This window comes from Melospiza melodia, chromosome 3 (assembly GCF_035770615.1).
Source record: "Melospiza melodia melodia isolate bMelMel2 chromosome 3, bMelMel2.pri, whole genome shotgun sequence".
NCBI lineage: Eukaryota > Metazoa > Chordata > Aves > Passeriformes > Passerellidae > Melospiza > Melospiza melodia.
In genome coordinates, this window is record NC_086196.1 from 63,363,995 (window position 1) to 63,380,924 (window position 16,930).

Genomic DNA, 16,930 nt, shown 5'->3' on the forward strand with positions numbered 1-16,930 from the left:
TGGCAGATCCAAATTCTGCTAAAGGAGGTGAAAGAGGGTATGTGGAAGCCTGAAGGGCAGTGATGACTCAGAGATGACTTCCAGTATATTGACTATGGGGGATTTCTTTTTAAATGCTCTATCATTTTCGCTTGTGTGGCATTTTCAGGCTCTTTAAATGCCTTTGTTTGAAAATAAGAAATAATTACTTTGAGGAAGTATAAGTTTTCCAGTCAATATGTTCATTCACACCTGGAATGGAGGAGGAAGTAGAATTATTTTGCTTATCACTTGGATATTACAGTAAAAAGGTTTTTGAATAAATTTATTTAATCATAAAATCAGTGCTCTACAGGGAAAGTCATGGATTTTGTTATGTGTTGCTACGGGAGTGACTTCAAATTTTTCCTTTGTCATAACTTTTCAAAAAGCTCTGTAGTATGTAATGAGTAGTAGGATCTATATTTTGGATTGTGCCATGAAATTGAATGCATGTGAAAAATCTATCTGTGACTTAAAATTTGCTTTTCTGTGCATTTGTAGTTGTCATAAAGTGACAAACATAGCTAAGACTGGGGAAGGTAAAGCTGTGTGAGAGGAACTCAGGGCACTTTTGGGAAAGTAGTTCTGAAATTCAGGCGATGATGTTCAAGGAGTTTTGAACTCACTTTACAGTGAGGGTGTAGAACAGGTTGCTCAGGGAAGTTGAGGATGCCCCATCCCTGGAAGTGTTCAAGGCCAGGCTGGATGGGGCTCTGAGCAGCCTGGTCTAGTAGAAGGTGTCCCTGGCTGTCCATGGCAGAAGGGTTGGAACCAGGTGATCTTTAAAGTCCCTTCCAGCCCTGTTATGATCCTGTGATATGCCTATTTGTCATTTCTTACACTTGTAACATGGCATGCATTCAGTTCTCCTCAGAATACTGCAGTAGGCCTTGATAAGATCAGTTTATAATTTTGTACATGCATTGTGAAGTCTAAATCTTTAGGAAGTAAAAAGACAAGTCTCTTTTGGAAATTAATTTGATCCTTTGAAGTTACTGCAGTGTCTGGGCAGTCTTGATGCGGTACCTGCTGAGGAAACATGCACCTTGATTAGGATACCAGTCACAATGACAGTCAGAACTGTGGCTATTTAAAACTGTTTTATGTAGAAAATATGCAAATGATTTGGTTGAATTAAATGTTGGGGAAGAAATATCTCTTTCATTTGTCTAGCTTTAGTAACATAAGGAAAAGGGAAAACAGTATACAAAGTGACACAAGGAGGGAGAGTTTTGGGCGTGGGGGCTTTTTTTCAACAAAAATAAATAAAGTTAGAATTTTTTTAAAAACAAACCGTAAACTGCATCTTGTTCTGTTAACTAATAGAAATACTTTTTGGAAAGTATTTTTTTCCCCAACTAGGAGCTTTTGCTCTTTTATTCTCCAGATTTTTTGGAGTTGTCCATGTTTCATCTCCCCTTTAATGTGTATTTACATTGTGGGAAAGATGAAAATACCAGGTCCAGATTATTCATTAGAATTGAGCAATTCTGGGGTTTCCTGGTAGACAGATAGTAGAGTGCTGGATTTTCAAGGCAAAGTACGAAATTTTAAATGAAAATAATTTTTGTATCTTTGGGATTATGAAACATGTACCCTGAGACTCGATGAATAATAGTGCATAGTCTGCTGTTCTCCAGGCATCCCTTGCTTTTACATGTACTGCATTTTTATCTCTTCTTGCAAAGTTAGGAAATCAGACCATGGACAACATAAATTTCAACCTTTCCCAGCATTTGGTTCAAAGAGCTACAATTAGCTACTTTTAGGCCTGGCCACGTTTGCCTCCATGCTCTTCAGGTTCTGAACTAATTAGATACTGAATAAATGCAGGGTTCCTTGAAGGCTAGATGGCCTTTTCCAACTACTGGCAACAGCTTTGGATAGGTCACTTTTCCAAAGTAGGTCTCCAAAGAGAAAGCAATTTGGAGCAGGTGTTGCACAATCCATAGGAGGGTAAGTTTGACATGTAAAGACCTGGGTGTCTTTCTTTTTTCCCAACTAATACATGGATTTTGAAGTCACTTACTTAGGCAATAAGTCTGTGCATTTCAGATGCTATTTTTCATGTATTGTCACGTTGAAAGATGAAAATTAGATGTTTCCCAACCAATTTTGTCTTTCATGCTCTGAAATTATGTACAATGCCAATCATATTAGAAACTTATGGATGTGCTAAATCAGTTGGTAACAGTTGCATGTCACAGGTTTGGCAGTCTTGAAGAATAGAAAGTGGTGACTTAGTTGCAAGGAACAATCTAGATATTAGTATGCAGTACTTGAAAAGTTTGTGATGTGTATAACCATGACCTCCAGCCTCTTCAGTAATACTATTGCAATTGCTAATTTCTAACAAAAAGCTCCTCTCAGGTAGTCAGGTCAGTCAGAGCAGAGATGCAAATCATTTCTGTTTCCTTAATGTTTGAGAAGTGTGTCTTTGTGTAGCTCAGGTGCTAAAAACAAGCAACACAGTTTTTCAGGAAATCTGCTTCTCATAAAAGGATGAGATAGTTCCATTCTTCTTGACCACTTCCACCTTTCAGCACAGGATTCCAATGTAATTACAAATCTGAAGTGTCTCAGATGGTGACACACACACCCTACACCCCCCTTGCCTCTAGCTTACACAATTCTCAAATAGTATCCACCTTTCAAATCTTTCTTTAGTGTAAACTTGAAGTGTCTTCTTTTTACCCCTTTGGTATTCTTTGTTTTCCTAAACTTGTTTGTGCTTAAACTTCCAACCTGTATTCTTTCACAGTAGGAAATTTCTGGTAACTTACTGCTAGGACATTGGCAGTATCTTAGCATCAGTTCAACAACCTTTTACAGTGCTATGGGGTGACAAGTTAGTAAGAAAGGGAAGGCTGGGGAATCTGTTAATAATTTTTTTTTGTCTGATTTGGTTGTAGCAAAAAAATGGAATGGTAGTTTAGAAATAGGTTGGCTGTCTTTTAATTCCTCATTAACAGACCTTTAGATTGATTCTCTCTCCCATGCTGTAATTCTGACAAATCTTGTTTTATTTGATCCCAGTGAAATAGCCAAGGACTGATTTGACTGTGGCTACTGAATTTATCTCCCATACTTGGGCAGACTTTCTGTGGGCTTTTCTCTTAATTTTGGAGGGCTCATATGAGATTGTTCTGTTGCTGCTGTCTTATGTAATGCTGTTTCATGGACTCTGGATTTCAGTACTGAGATGTGCTACATGAAGTAAATTGGACCATCTAGTTACGCTTGCTAATACTTTTACCTCATTCCCTTTAGTAAAATGACTTCAAGTATCAAGTTTGCATTATAACTCTCCCAAACATCAAACAAAGGAGAAGAACATTGTATCATGTCAATGCTTGTCTTTGTCTTCCCTTTCTCTCCCCAAGCCTGTCAAAAAAAAGATTAAACAGAGGTAGCTGGATCTCATCACCCACATCTCTGCTCTATACTGCAGCAGCTGGAAAACAAAGAGCACACAAATAGAATCAAGCAGCAGCATTAGCTAATTACAAAATTTGTTCAGTAACAAAGGTAAGAGGCCTTAAATCAAAACTCCAGCACAGCGTGCAAGTGGATCTTCACTAGTGTGTAAGTGCATCCCTACATCACGGCCATATTTAGGGAATGGGGTTTGCTTGTGTAGTGGTGCATCCCACCCACACTCCTTTCCAGGGACAGCTTGTCCTCCTCCCTTGGATTCTTGCAGCTAGCCATACCTGTACACAGGGATATCTCTGTGTGCAGCAATTTGCTGGTGGTGGCTTTAGGCTAATTGTGTCCTTACTTGACTCCACCTACTCTGAGAAGTTTGACATACCCCGTTTCCCAAAGTAAATAGCATTTGGGGTTTGGTTGTTTTGTTCATACTGTTTCATCCCCACAGAGGAATGAAAGGGCCATTTTGTAATCTTCATTCTCAGTTTACTTCCTTCAATCTTCTCCTAAACCTCATCACATTAAGTGTTAGTGTTTCAAGTTCTCTTTCAAGCACATGCCATCCAAATCGTGGTGGTATGTGAAATGTCATGTTAGGCAACTGTTGATATTGTCAGAGGGATTGTATGTTAAGCTGGGGTGGGGAAGGTAGCACGGTATGTTTTGCAGAGCTGTGCATTTTTAAAATCATCGTGATCCCTGGCATATCACTTGTACTTGCAGAAGAGGGCAGGGTCCTACATCTTCAGATGGGGTGTTTTTCCAGATGTTCCACCCAGCCTGAGTTCATGTCAGACAAGTCAGGTCATTGCTGCAGAGCTATTGAAGTTCTCAAAAGAGGATCTTTATTTATTTGAATGTTTCATTTGTTTCATTAAATCTAAAACTCTTTGAAGGTGTACTACATTTTACTGATCACAAAATTAGTTACTTTAAAACCTTCTCTGAAGGAAAAGAAAACTTAGCCATTCTGAAGTTCTGCCTTTTTCTCCCCATTAGTTCAGGTTACTCTAACAACTACTTCTACTGCAATTTTAAGCAAACACCATCATTTAAATGATTTGTATCTACTTTAATCACATAATACTGTGGCAATCCTTTTAATTTTTTTTATGTAAATAGAGAGATACATGTTTGTGATTAAAATTTTGCACTTTAAATTGCCTTGCAGTATCATCTAAATATGCCACCCCACTAGAAAATCACATGGATGTGCGAAATGATAACAAAGTCCATAGAAACAGGGCTAGCACATGTGATATTTTGCCCTAAGAATTCTCCAGCCCTAAGCCATTGGTGGCTGAGGAAATCTGATTCATATGTAATCCTGAATGAGTTTTTCTTTTGTGTACTTGTCCAGCCTACCCTTTGCATACATATTGCAACAGGGAATTTCACAGCTCCACTACATCTTGCATGAAGATGTCTCTCCTTTTAGTTTTGAAACTAGCTCTTCCTGTTAGCTTGGTATAAAGCTGGCCACTACACTTGTATTGGAAGAGACAGCAACTAGTCAGTGCTTATTCACATTTTCAACATCACTCATCATTTTATGGTAATCAGTCTTCTGTCCTCATTTTCTGCTTTCCAGACAGAGTTGTGCTGCAGATGAATTTCTACTTCTTTCCTCATGATCCCATACTTCTTTTTGTTTTGACTTTTTATTTTGTGCTGAGTTGACTGAACTTTGATCACAACCCCAAGAGCAGCTGAATGCTTTGGTGCCCATTTTACATTTTTGGTTAGGGCTGGTTTTTTTCTGTGTGTATCACTTCATACTCATCTGTGTTAAATCTCTTTTTTACTGTCATCCAGTTCCTCTGCTTCAAAGCCTGTTCATTACTCTTCATAGTTGGAGTTTATTTTGACTACCCTCAATAACCTGTCATCCCTGAACTGCCACCTGGCAGCTCACAGGTTTGTCAGGTCATTTACAAACATTTTAAACAGCACAAGTCACTAGTGAACCCTCCTGCTGACTTAACCCCACTGTTAGAGCTAATTATTTACTTAGACTTCTTAGTGACTCTTTCTAAGAGCTGCTGTAGATGTGAGAGACAGGGCTACCCCTAACTGCGAAGGAATCAGTGCAGCTTTTACACAGTGCCCGTGTAAAAAAACCCAGCTTTCATCATGTCTTTGTCATTTCCACAGCCACCTCCCTTGACTTGGTTTTATCTGAGTGAAAAACCTTAGTTTTGCTCTGCTTAAAACCAGTGGTGATGATTCTGCAGGTACAGATGGCTCTTGGGCTACTGTTTGCTAATGTTAAATGATCATTGAGTTCTTGTTTATGGTGTCCATCATCAGTTCTGCAGAGAGCTTGAGATGACCTTCCTTGATGATCAGTCTTTGGGCAGCCCTATGAGAAACTAAAGGAAAGTTTAAAAAAGAGTATGCAGAGCTACATTTAGGAGTATCCTCTGCACTCACCAAATGAAAACAGTTTAACCTGCAGTGACTTGTGCTGGAGGGCTTTTGTCCTGCAAGAGCAAACTACCCTTGCGTAACAGACAATTGTTTTACAGTAAATCAGTAGTGAATCCAATGGTGAGTAGCTTTTGCTAGAAAATCTTGGTAAACAGAACCCACTGAAAACAGGTTCCTGGTTGATTTTTTTCCCTTTTCAACATATAAGAGCAGAAAAATCTGCTCAGAGTTTTCTGAAAAGTTAAGTGGTGGAAAAAACAAGAGCAACAAGGGCATGTACCAATACGTCTTTCTTTATACACTGTTTTTTATATGGCATTGGGGTTGGACCTTTCCTAACACATGCATTTTGCATTAGATTTTAAAATTCTAACTTAAGAAGTGGTAGTAAAGCTTCCATATTTTCTGCTGTACCCTGAACATAGGCAAGTTTCCATCACCTTCTGGTATTTTGACTGTTATTTTCCTTGTGTTGATTCATTCATCTTCTTTTCCTACCCACTAAGCAAGATTAGTAAACTTGCTGAGAAACTACCAGAAATTCTAGAGCCTTTTCTCTAACACAAATTCCCAGCTTCAAAAAAACAAAAAGTATAACCCAACTGGCTGGGGGAATCTTTTAAAATTCACACCCTGTGGGTACTGCCCAAGAAGAGAGTCATAAACACACATCTTAAACTATAAAGATTAATAGATTCCTGCTCTGGATTATTGAGGAAAAAAAAGGTCATATCTCTAAACTTAGACTAAAAGGCCTTTGTCAGATGTTTTCAGTGATATTAAGCAACTCCTGCTTTCCAGTAAAGCTGGGAGCTGGGAGACCAAGCAACCTTTGAAATTTGCTGCAATTGGAAATTGCCTCATGTTTTCCATTATAAATATTTTTCTTTTGTTTCTTGTATTTAAAAGATTTTCAGTTGCAGGCTGAGGTTTTCCATATGAGATAGCTGTTGCAAATGAGTCCTGTTTTGAAGCTTCCTTAGGGCTAACATGTTTGCTTTACTGATTCAGTTTCCATCCCTCAAGAGGCATCAATATTTTTTTCAGTGACAGTGTCAAATTATACCTTCCTTTGACACCTCAGGTTTAAAGAACTTTTTATGAACTTTTTCTTTTGAGTATGCACCTGTGTGCACTAATGGTAAAGAAAGTGGATTGCTAGTGTTGTGTTGACACTCCTGGGGTTGTGGTTAAGAAGGCATTTGTAGAAGCTCTTGGAATGGTGGTTTTGGCAAATTATTTACCTAATGGGATGGATTTTCCTATGCTTGTTCATATTCAGGAAGTGTCTGAGGAACACTGTCCTTTCTCTGAATTGCATATGCAATGTGAATTTAATCAGTTGATTTTCAGTTTTTTGTTTAAGCTTTCAGGTTAATCAATGGGATTGGTTTGGGGGTGGGTTTCTTGGAATTGCTGTCATTTTCTGCATAGAGCTTGAGGTTTTGGCTGTTCTCCTGATGATTACCTCTGCCAAGGACTTCAGTTTCTCCCTAGATATGTTGTGTGATGGGAAATTTGGGTTATTTTTTAATCTGGCTTCTAAGAAAATTGATTTTGTTTGCTGTAAAATTAATAGGATCATGTTATCTGTATGTACAGGTATCTGTCATTTTTGTGCTGCTAACATTTTTGAGTCTGCTGGTCAATTTGAAAGAAAAAAAAATTACAGAAAGGTAGAAGTCTCAAATATGGGAAATTCACATCGTTTTTATATTCCCATGAATATAACCACTAAGAAGAGGAAAATACTCTTACTTACACCTGAAGGAAAGGCTGAAGCCCCTCTGTATTCAGTGCTGAAGCTCACTTCAGTATTCAGTGAGCAGAGAGTCAATATGGGAGAAAGAAATTATGAATATTCTAATCTTAGGAAGTGCTTCAATTAGAATTCATGCCTTATTAAACATCAGGTGAAAAAAGCCTCTCTTCAGTCAAGATTCCTCTCCTGAATGCATGCTCTGCTATCTTGCAAGGCATAAACAGCATTTGAAGCTTTTCATTTGGCAAAGGCATTTAGGACATCTTTCCAGTGTGGTTTCTCTGATGTTTGTAAGGACTGAACTCCTGCTGTGCTGTGGCTTTAACACAGCCCGTGTAAAAAGTCAGTCTGACACATGGTACAAGTCCACTGGAAACCAGACTTTGTCACTGTGCTGCTCACCAACTTCCTTCTTGCTTCTCCCGCAAATAGTCCTGATTCTGCAAATATGGAGGGGTAAACATTGACTGGCAGGCAGTCAGGAATAACAGAAATACAGAGATTACATTTGTGAAATAATGTAGCTGATGTTTACATACAGGAAACTCATAAAGAAGTAATTCATCAACCTTTATTAGGTCATGTCCATATATTGGTATGACATTAACGTTGGTAATGTTGTGTTGTTATAGCACGTGTGCACAGGAGGATTAAATTACTGCAGATGTGTGAACCAAAACTTTGAAATTGTGATTCTTTTGGGGGCTTGGGGGAAAAAAAATGTTGACTTAATATTACACATTTTGTATCTGAGCTTACGTATGAGGTGCAGGTGGTTATAGGAGTAAAAAGGCAACACCTCATTTTATCAAGGAGACGTTCAGATAAGGATTTATATGTCCAAGGCTGTAGTAACTGAAATAAATAAATGAATAAATAAATAAATAGTGTATTGTATTATACAAATGTCAAGTTTGAACCAGCAAACAAGAGAAAGGATCAAATAGAAGGAGTTACTGGATGGGCTGTCGTTTGTGAAGTCAGAAGTAGATTAATGATATTAAAGACTCTCATCTCACTATTGCTTTTTTTTAGCTTGAGAACAATACATTAGGTACAGTAGATCCAAATCCTAATCTAAGTATATTGTTATTTTAAACGAAGGTGGATAAGAATTTACCTCAGTAAAAGAGGATTAAATCTCATTCCCTCCTTTGTATCACAAAGCAACTGTTAAACCCTATGCCTGATTCTTAATCTGGAGTGAAATTGGGCATGTATAGCATCCTGGCATTGCATCATTACCCTGAGCTCTTAGTGAAAGGTAAAAAATCTGAAACCGTGAGATGATGTCTTTGCTGTCAGTGTAACCCCTGCGATTTTTAAAGAAATTGAGAACAATCAGTGTCCAAAGAAACATGAACTACAGAAGTAGTTACTAAAGGAAAAGCCTTCAGTCATTTTTAAGAAGGAAGCCCAGTGAACACAAGCTATAAACAGAGAAGTTTAGATTTAAATTCATAACTGTATTTTTTTGGTTTTTTTCTTTTTTACTCCAACTTCAGCACACCTAAAATCTTCATAAGCTAGCACATTCATTATAATTCACTTAAAAACATCCAATAGTGGCCTGTATGTTGAAGGCAGGAAATAGTAGAAAAAGCAAAGAGCATGTGATTTCTGAGAACTTCTGTATTCACAACAAAATAGTAACCTAAGCTGGCAGGAGCCCCAAATCAACTATTTCTGCCCAGGTAAACTAGAATTCTAAAACACTATTTATAGATTTAAGTAATATGGAAGGTTTAATTTTTTGCATTCTTTAGTCAATTTTAAAATAGCCTTTCATGAGTGACAGATTTTCACAATTAAAAAAGCTTGTGGAGTTCTCTCAGTCTGAAATCATGTACTTCTATGGTTGCAGATTGATAGCATAGACGGTGTGCAGCACCTTCTTTGAATGTTGTAAAATGAAAAAACAGTTAATCTGCCTGAATGGATAGTATCCAAGGGATTTTGGTGACACTGTGATACTATTAGTTGATGAAGGCAGAACTTGGGATAAACTGAAATGGCTTAACAGTAAACTTCACCTGGAAATATGCTGAGGACCTGCTTGGGAAATTCTGGTTGTACTTCACTTCCGAGGTAGTTGTGAGTTCTGCTTAGCTTTTAGTCACATACAGTAATATTCATTCCCTAACAGAAATTGAATCAAGGATTGTCTATTAATGTATTTTAAGCAATCTGTAGAAGCACTATACACAAATTGTATTATGTGTTCTTAAAACACTTTGCATTTTTAGGGTAAAAGGTATTTTAATAAGACATGTAGTACTGCTTCAATGCTTTTATTTTTGGTAATCATCTGATCTTTTTTACATATCTATATGACTCAAGAGCCCTAATATAATTTCCAAAAAGAGAATACTTTATTTAGGAAGCAATTCAAGATGTAGAATCTTAATATTTCAGTCTTACTAAATGACAGAACAGAAATTATTTAAAAGCAGACAATCTTTCTGAAAATGTCATTCTTCAACTAAAGAGCCTGGTTTATCAAAGCATCCCATAAATACATCTACTTACAGATGCCATTTAGGCCATCCTTATATCTTACCACTCAACATCTTAAACATTAAGCAATATTAATCAAACCTTAAAAAGTGATAAGGTATACTAATGTAAAGGTGGAATTTTCATCTTTCAATGGCCATGTAGGTGTTTGCAGCTTCTAAGGGAAAGAGGGACAGCTTTAAAGACAGTTTAGGGCGTAGAAGTGTCTGTGTTTGACTAATGGCCTGACTGATATCTGTATCTGCACTATGAATGTTCATTATCTCTTCTGGGATAAGGGGAATCTTGTGAAAAAGATTTTTTGCTCCAGTCTTTGCCTTGCATAGCATTCTGTGATGAATGTGCTCCATGACCAAAATCCAGGCATATCAGTGTAATCAAAATACAGGAATACTTGTATTCACCTTCTCACCAACTTAAGCACTGCTGTTAAGTTACAAATCATGAGATTTCCAGTTCCTTTTGTATATATGGGGTCCCTGCTTCAGTTTTAACACAATGAAGACCTTTGGATTTATTTTCTGCCTTTTCTGTTTTAAAAGCAGACCTGTGTCTGCCTTTTTACAGAAGGAACCTTTGTTACTTCTGATATAAGACCAGAGTTTCAAAGTGCCAATGTTTTCTTCTGAGAATTTTTCTTAGTCTTTCCACCTACCAAAGGCTGCCCTTGTGCAATGTGATCCATAGCTTTACTTCCCTCTGTTTTGAAGAGAACATATTAGGATGATTTTTGAATTATTTGTGTTCATGGGAACAAAACAGACTTACACAAATTCCTGTGGTAAAGACTCTGAAAGGGACTGTAAAAACTGTCTGAGCAGATTGATATCACCTTGTTAAATGAGTAAGAGTTTAACATGGTTCATATTAGCTTGTCAAGCCACAGTGGCTGTGTTTACATGAAAAACTGATGTTCTCTTGCCTTGTGTCCACATGTGTATTTGGCTTACATAAAACCAGAGCGCACTCGGCCTCCTGGAGCATTTAGCAGGAGCACCAGACCAGACTTGTAGCATTCCACATCATTTGTGAACATAAGATAAAACCAATTTCAAGATCTGAGCAAGAATGCCCTTTAATCATGCTGCATACACATGGAAATCAGTGTCAGAAGCCAGATGTATGAAAGAAAAACATTTTTCTCCTTTAACTTTCTGTCTCCCTTGGGCATTCTTATCGATGACCCAAATGCTCAACTTCATATCCAGAAGTTTTCCAGCATGTTGCTCTCATTTCATTTCTGACATTTTTCTGCAAGTTTTCTTGCCCTCTCAGTGTAAGCTAATTAAACGTGATGCTGATGAAGCAGAGGACAGGATGTTTCATACGAAATGTTTCTCCAGATAGATGAGATTCACAAATGAGGATTACTGTATGGCCTAAGGAGAATAAAAAAAAAAAACCTACATGAGAGAAGTTTACAACACAGCAGTGTTTTAGCACAGAGGCAGAAAATAAATGCTCTACAAAATGACTGTGTCACTGCAAGTGTTAGGCATTAAGCAATATAGGAAAAGATTAACAATAAGAGATAATTACTGTAATTTGGCAAGTAGATTAGAGAACATAAAATAAGGAACAATATGAGCAAGTGCAATCACAAAACATAAAGGGCTGCAAGTTATGCAAGGAAATGACTGTTGTTCTTCAGAAAAAGGCAAGAACAGTAGGCAGGGAAGGCAACAGAGTCATAAGGTTTTCAGAGTAATTTTTCTGCTTTGTGATAGACACTGCTGGTTAGCTGTGTTTAGTACAAGTACTGGAAAATTACCTGCCATGTGTACAGTCACAGTGTAGTAATGTGGATGTTATTGAATGGCTGCTGTAAGAGTCATCAGAAATTACAGATAGATACAGCATGTTTGTATGTAAAACTGATACTTTCTTAGAGCAGTTATTAATGTACATTATCCACTTTATTGAGGGATAATAAGAGAAGATGTACATGGATTTGTGATAAATATTCTGTTCAACTGAATTGCTTGGAAGATCTTCATCACTAAAGCAGAGTGGATTATAGAAGAGTAGATCAGTATCTTAAATGCTGTGAAGCACTGTGTAACATACCACCCAGGCTTCAGTGCAGTGAGGAATTTCCAGGGATCCTTACAATAAATAAATCCTGGATTCTTTGTTAATTTATTGAGTGCTATTGTTTCAGAGGAGCATACTGTTCACGGCATACCAGCACTCCAGTATTCTCTCTCTTCTTTCTGCAGAAGTTTGTCATTCCTAACTCCTGTCTTCATGCTACACCATTTTTAGTTCCTTTGACACAGCTCTTCCAAGTCATTACATTTTTCCCTTGAAGTAGAGGAGCCAATGCCCAGTATTATTTTACTTGCGACTTAAAGGCCCTTAATATATTCACAGTTTAGGGGGTTATAAATATATCAGCAAAACAGGTAATGCCCTTAAAAGTACCTTTCTGAAGAACAGGAATTTGAAGAATAACAGACTCAACTTTCTTCCTTCAGAGTTCATGAGAAGGAGAAATTGGGAGAATGCATTATTGTCAACAAATTTCTATGTTTATGTTGTTATCTCAAACTAATGCAGAGTGGAAATGTTTAACAATTCAGTAACAGTTGACTTTTTCTTCACCCAAAATCTTGTTTTGTCTTAGTTGTGATGAGTCTCCAGCCTCTTTCATGTTTGCTTCTCTTTCTGAGATCCATGCAGAAGAAAATTGAAGGAAGTTAGGCTACATGATCTTTCTCTTGTATGTTTTTGAACTTCTGTGGAAATGAAAATAATTCAGGACTGCACAGTGCTCTCTTTATTTACTTATCTGCACATGTTGCTTATCTTATCTACCTTTTCTGTTCAGTGATGTTTGCTGCTGCTCTATTTGTCTAGATTTCTTTCTTACAACTTTTCCTGGTGGTTTGGGAGTTTTATTTGCTGTTGCTTCCTTATTGCATTGAATTCTCTGTGAAAATCTTCTCTGACCTTTCTTCACTTCTCACTCAGGTTTCTCTTAATGTGTTGCCAACCTTTAAGAAATAAGCAAAATGCTTTGGAAATTATTTATCTACATTGTAAGTGATAAAGGTTTAAGTCTCCTTTCTGCAATGTGCATGCTTCCTACCCTCTCATTCAGTTCCTCTCTCTGCAGTGTAGCTTGAAATAGTAGACTGTGAAAGTTCTTTGGGACAGGAACCATGCCCTCCTCTTTAAAATGTGAGGCATCTAGCAACTGATTCAGGGCTTCTTGTATCTATTTCCTGTAGATATTATTTAATGAATTCTTATTTAGTAAAAATATTTCATATTATTAATTGGAATTAATACTAGCAAGCAGTACCTTTTAGGAGGGAAGGGGAAGGATACACCAAAGTTCTATTTTTGATATCATAAGAAGTGTCTCTAAATTCAGCTCTTCTGTCATTTGTTATGGATTCTCATTATTATCTGCCCCAGTTGACTGAGTATACTACACTTGCAATACACATTGCTACTGGTGATATTTTTGCAGAAAAAGTAAGGGGGCATCAGTTCAGTCAGTTGCAACACAAAAGCAACATTTGTCAGAAATTTTTAGCCTTAAAGAGAAGGCTAAAACTCTGTAACCTACAGAACTTTTCATATTTTCTTTTTGAACCTGTTAGTAGTGTACTATGAAAAACAATTCTATATTAATACTTTGAAACAGTTTGAATTATATTGCTTTATACTTTTCACTTTTATGTTGTCGGAATGAATTAGTGACCATAAATTTTGTACCATTTTATGGAGTGATGTTGTTGACACCAGTTAAGTTAACCTGTACATTTCAAAGCCTCACTGATAATTTCTGTTGCTTGGACTTTCCACGAGTTTGTGCCTTGAGGTCTGATGGAGGTGCCAGAGGACAATCAGTGCTGCTGGGCTGCCTGCCTGCCCGCCTGTCTGCTCTGAGGCACAGGTCAGTTCATAACAGGGGCCCTGTCACCCAGAGAGGGAAGCAGTGTGGTGCCTGTTGTAGGCAGAGTGCTTGTGTGCCCTGTGGTACCACTGTGTCCCAAGTGTCCCATCAGCCAGGTAATAATTGTTATTCTCTTGTGGTTTTGTTTCTTCAGGGAATGTGAGATGAGAGGATGGTGGAGTGCTCCCTTTCCCAGCACTAGCAGCCCAGGTTTTCACTCATTTAACACATCAGTAGAAATCTGGCAGTCCCCTTTACGCAGAATATTTCTGTGTGTAAAGATCCATTTAGCAAAGGAAAAATCCTTTCAGTCCTGATTTATCAAATACAGAGGAAATACTAATATTTTCAGATTTTTATGCTATCATACAGCAGTAAGAAAAACTTGATACTGCAGGAGTATCTGTTCTTTCTGCCTCTAGCTCTCAGTACTCAGTGAAGGGATGAGAAGAAACAAATTCTAAACTAATTATAGGGTTAGCCATCTATTAATGTCATACTACTTGAGTTATTTTCTTTGAGAAGCAATAGAATCCTGGGGACAGAGCTCTTATCCCCACAAATCCTTCAGTATTGAATCACTCTAGGTATGGTTTGCATTTAAGTCTGATAGGTTAAAGTCTGCTAGAACCTAGAATCTATACACTTAATGTAAGTCTCCTTGGTATGACCACTTTGTCTAAAATGGCTAATACATTATAGACAACTGCTTATTTCTTACAATTTTACCTGCAGCAGAATAGAGAAGTTGGACTAACCCAAACATGTATTTATTAGCTTTTAAAGATTACTTCATCCCACAGTTTTTGTACTAGTCTATGAATGTTATTAAACTTCCATGTACTTCAGTATAAGCATCTGAACATAATAGGTGGGCAAGCAGAGAAGCAGGATGGCTGAAATAACATGCTAGAACATACAGAGTCAGCAGAAAACTGAAATAAAGCTCAGTAAGTCTGACTTGCAGTTTTCTGCACATTCTGTGAAACTAGAATACATTCTGGTTTTAGTATTTGCTCTTTACAGTGATTATTTCATATTTTTTTCCAGTCACTAGTCAGGACAAGCTCAAAGGTATTTACTCTGAACCACTAGTAGGTCAAGGAAAAAATGATGGTATCATCCTTTCAGCTCTAATGGCCAGATGCTGAGTCTGAGTTTGACCAGGATTCTTTCTTCAGATAAACAGATTTGGCATAGTTTCCTTCTAGGTCTATTTGTGATTGTATTTCTTTTTCCAGAACATTCAATAATATAGATTAGATCAGATTAGCTCTCTTTGCTGAAATCATACATTTCTGTTTTACCGGTATTATAGTAGAAGTAATTAAAAGAAAAAATTGTTTCTTTAAAAATAAAATGGAAATTTTTTTGGACATGCTTCTCTTTGTGATAGATCTGAGTGGACAAGCAGTATATTAATTATGTTTGCTTCAAATGGACTATTACAGGAAAGGAAAGGAAATGCTGTCTCAAACCTAGACTGTCCAATTTTTCAGTACACATGTTCTTTTCTTTTACTGCTAAGCTTTGTGTTGCTGATGGAAGCACTATCCCAAGGCTTCTGCCAAGCACCACGTTGTTTGTGTGATAGGAGGGATTTGGTTACAGTCAGGCGAGTCTGAAAAATGGTAAACTGACAGCAAATCTGGGATCATGGTTGCTAAGGCAGCTTTTGTGGTCACGTGCTTTTATTTGATGTGGTTCCTTGTGTCTCCTGTGCCAAATGGTGTAATGTACTAAAGTGATGAAACTGCAAAAGAAAAAAAGTCAACTATTTACTTCAGCAACAAAAGACAAAGAGAACAGGGAAGGAGATCAAAGCCCTGAATATGCCTCTCAAAATAGGAAAAAAAAGCAAAAAGAAGGGAACTTCTTTCCACATGCTTGAGGCTACTCTTGGGTATAGCCATCATGAGTAATAAACCCTTTAAATGCTCATGTCTGTCTGCAGTGCGCTTCAGTTTCAAAATACAGCAGGTCTTACAGAGAGTTAAAAAGGTAATTTTACCAGTCTTGGTAAAATAAATGGCCATAGTCTAAAAAGTCTAAAGTCTACTTTCCATCACTGGTACATAGATTTGACAGTGCTTTAACACTGGCCACACTGACAGAAAAGCTTCTAATTACTTTAAACCCATATGAAAGGTCTTTCCATTCAGAGGCAAGTTTTTAATTTGTTTACATTTTCAAAGTTAGACAAATCTATAACTCCATCATTCACAGTCATTGAACTTGTCTTTTCCCTGTTTTCTGTGTGTTTTGCAGAAAGAATATATTGGAGTTACAAATGTTGAGTGGAGTCAATATTATGTACTGCTCTCTTTTGGTTTAAAGCTGTTTAATGCTATATCATACTGTATTCAGGATAAGTATGATTCTTACAGTTCTGAACCTCCTCACCCAAATACACATTTTCTACTCTCCCTTTAAAAAAAAAAAAAAAAAAAAAAACAACAAAAAACCACAAAAAAAAACCCTATCAAGTAAGGTACCTCCTTTTCTTTTCTTTGTGATATTTGTTTCACAGCAAAGTATAAACTGTATTATGTGTGCACAGGTCCTTAGCTGTAGTAGCATAACCTGTGTTAACATTTAACTATTCAAACTGTGATGTAGAGGGTGGTCTGAAATAATCCTCATTTTTCAGACTTAGCTCAAAAGTTTCCCAGCAATCTAGACAAACCTGCATTTTTTTCTCTTTGGAGAGAGAGGGAAGCAAAATGAATTGCCGGGAAGAGGTGGTATTAATGCAGGAGTTTAGGGGAACTAGGTGGGCCCAAGAGCTGTAGGGACAGGGGTAGGGATAGGAGTAAGAACATCTCTCTACCTGCCTGTAAGTGTGCCTTGCTAAAGCACTC

At 37.3% G+C, this 16,930-nt stretch overlaps 1 protein-coding gene across 2 annotated transcripts in view; it reads left to right on the plus strand.

Moving 5' to 3' along the window:
* BABAM2 (BRISC and BRCA1 A complex member 2) overlaps positions 1-16,930 on the plus strand; it is a 161,620-nt gene that overhangs the window by 102,473 nt on the left and 42,217 nt on the right. The window lies entirely within an intron of this gene.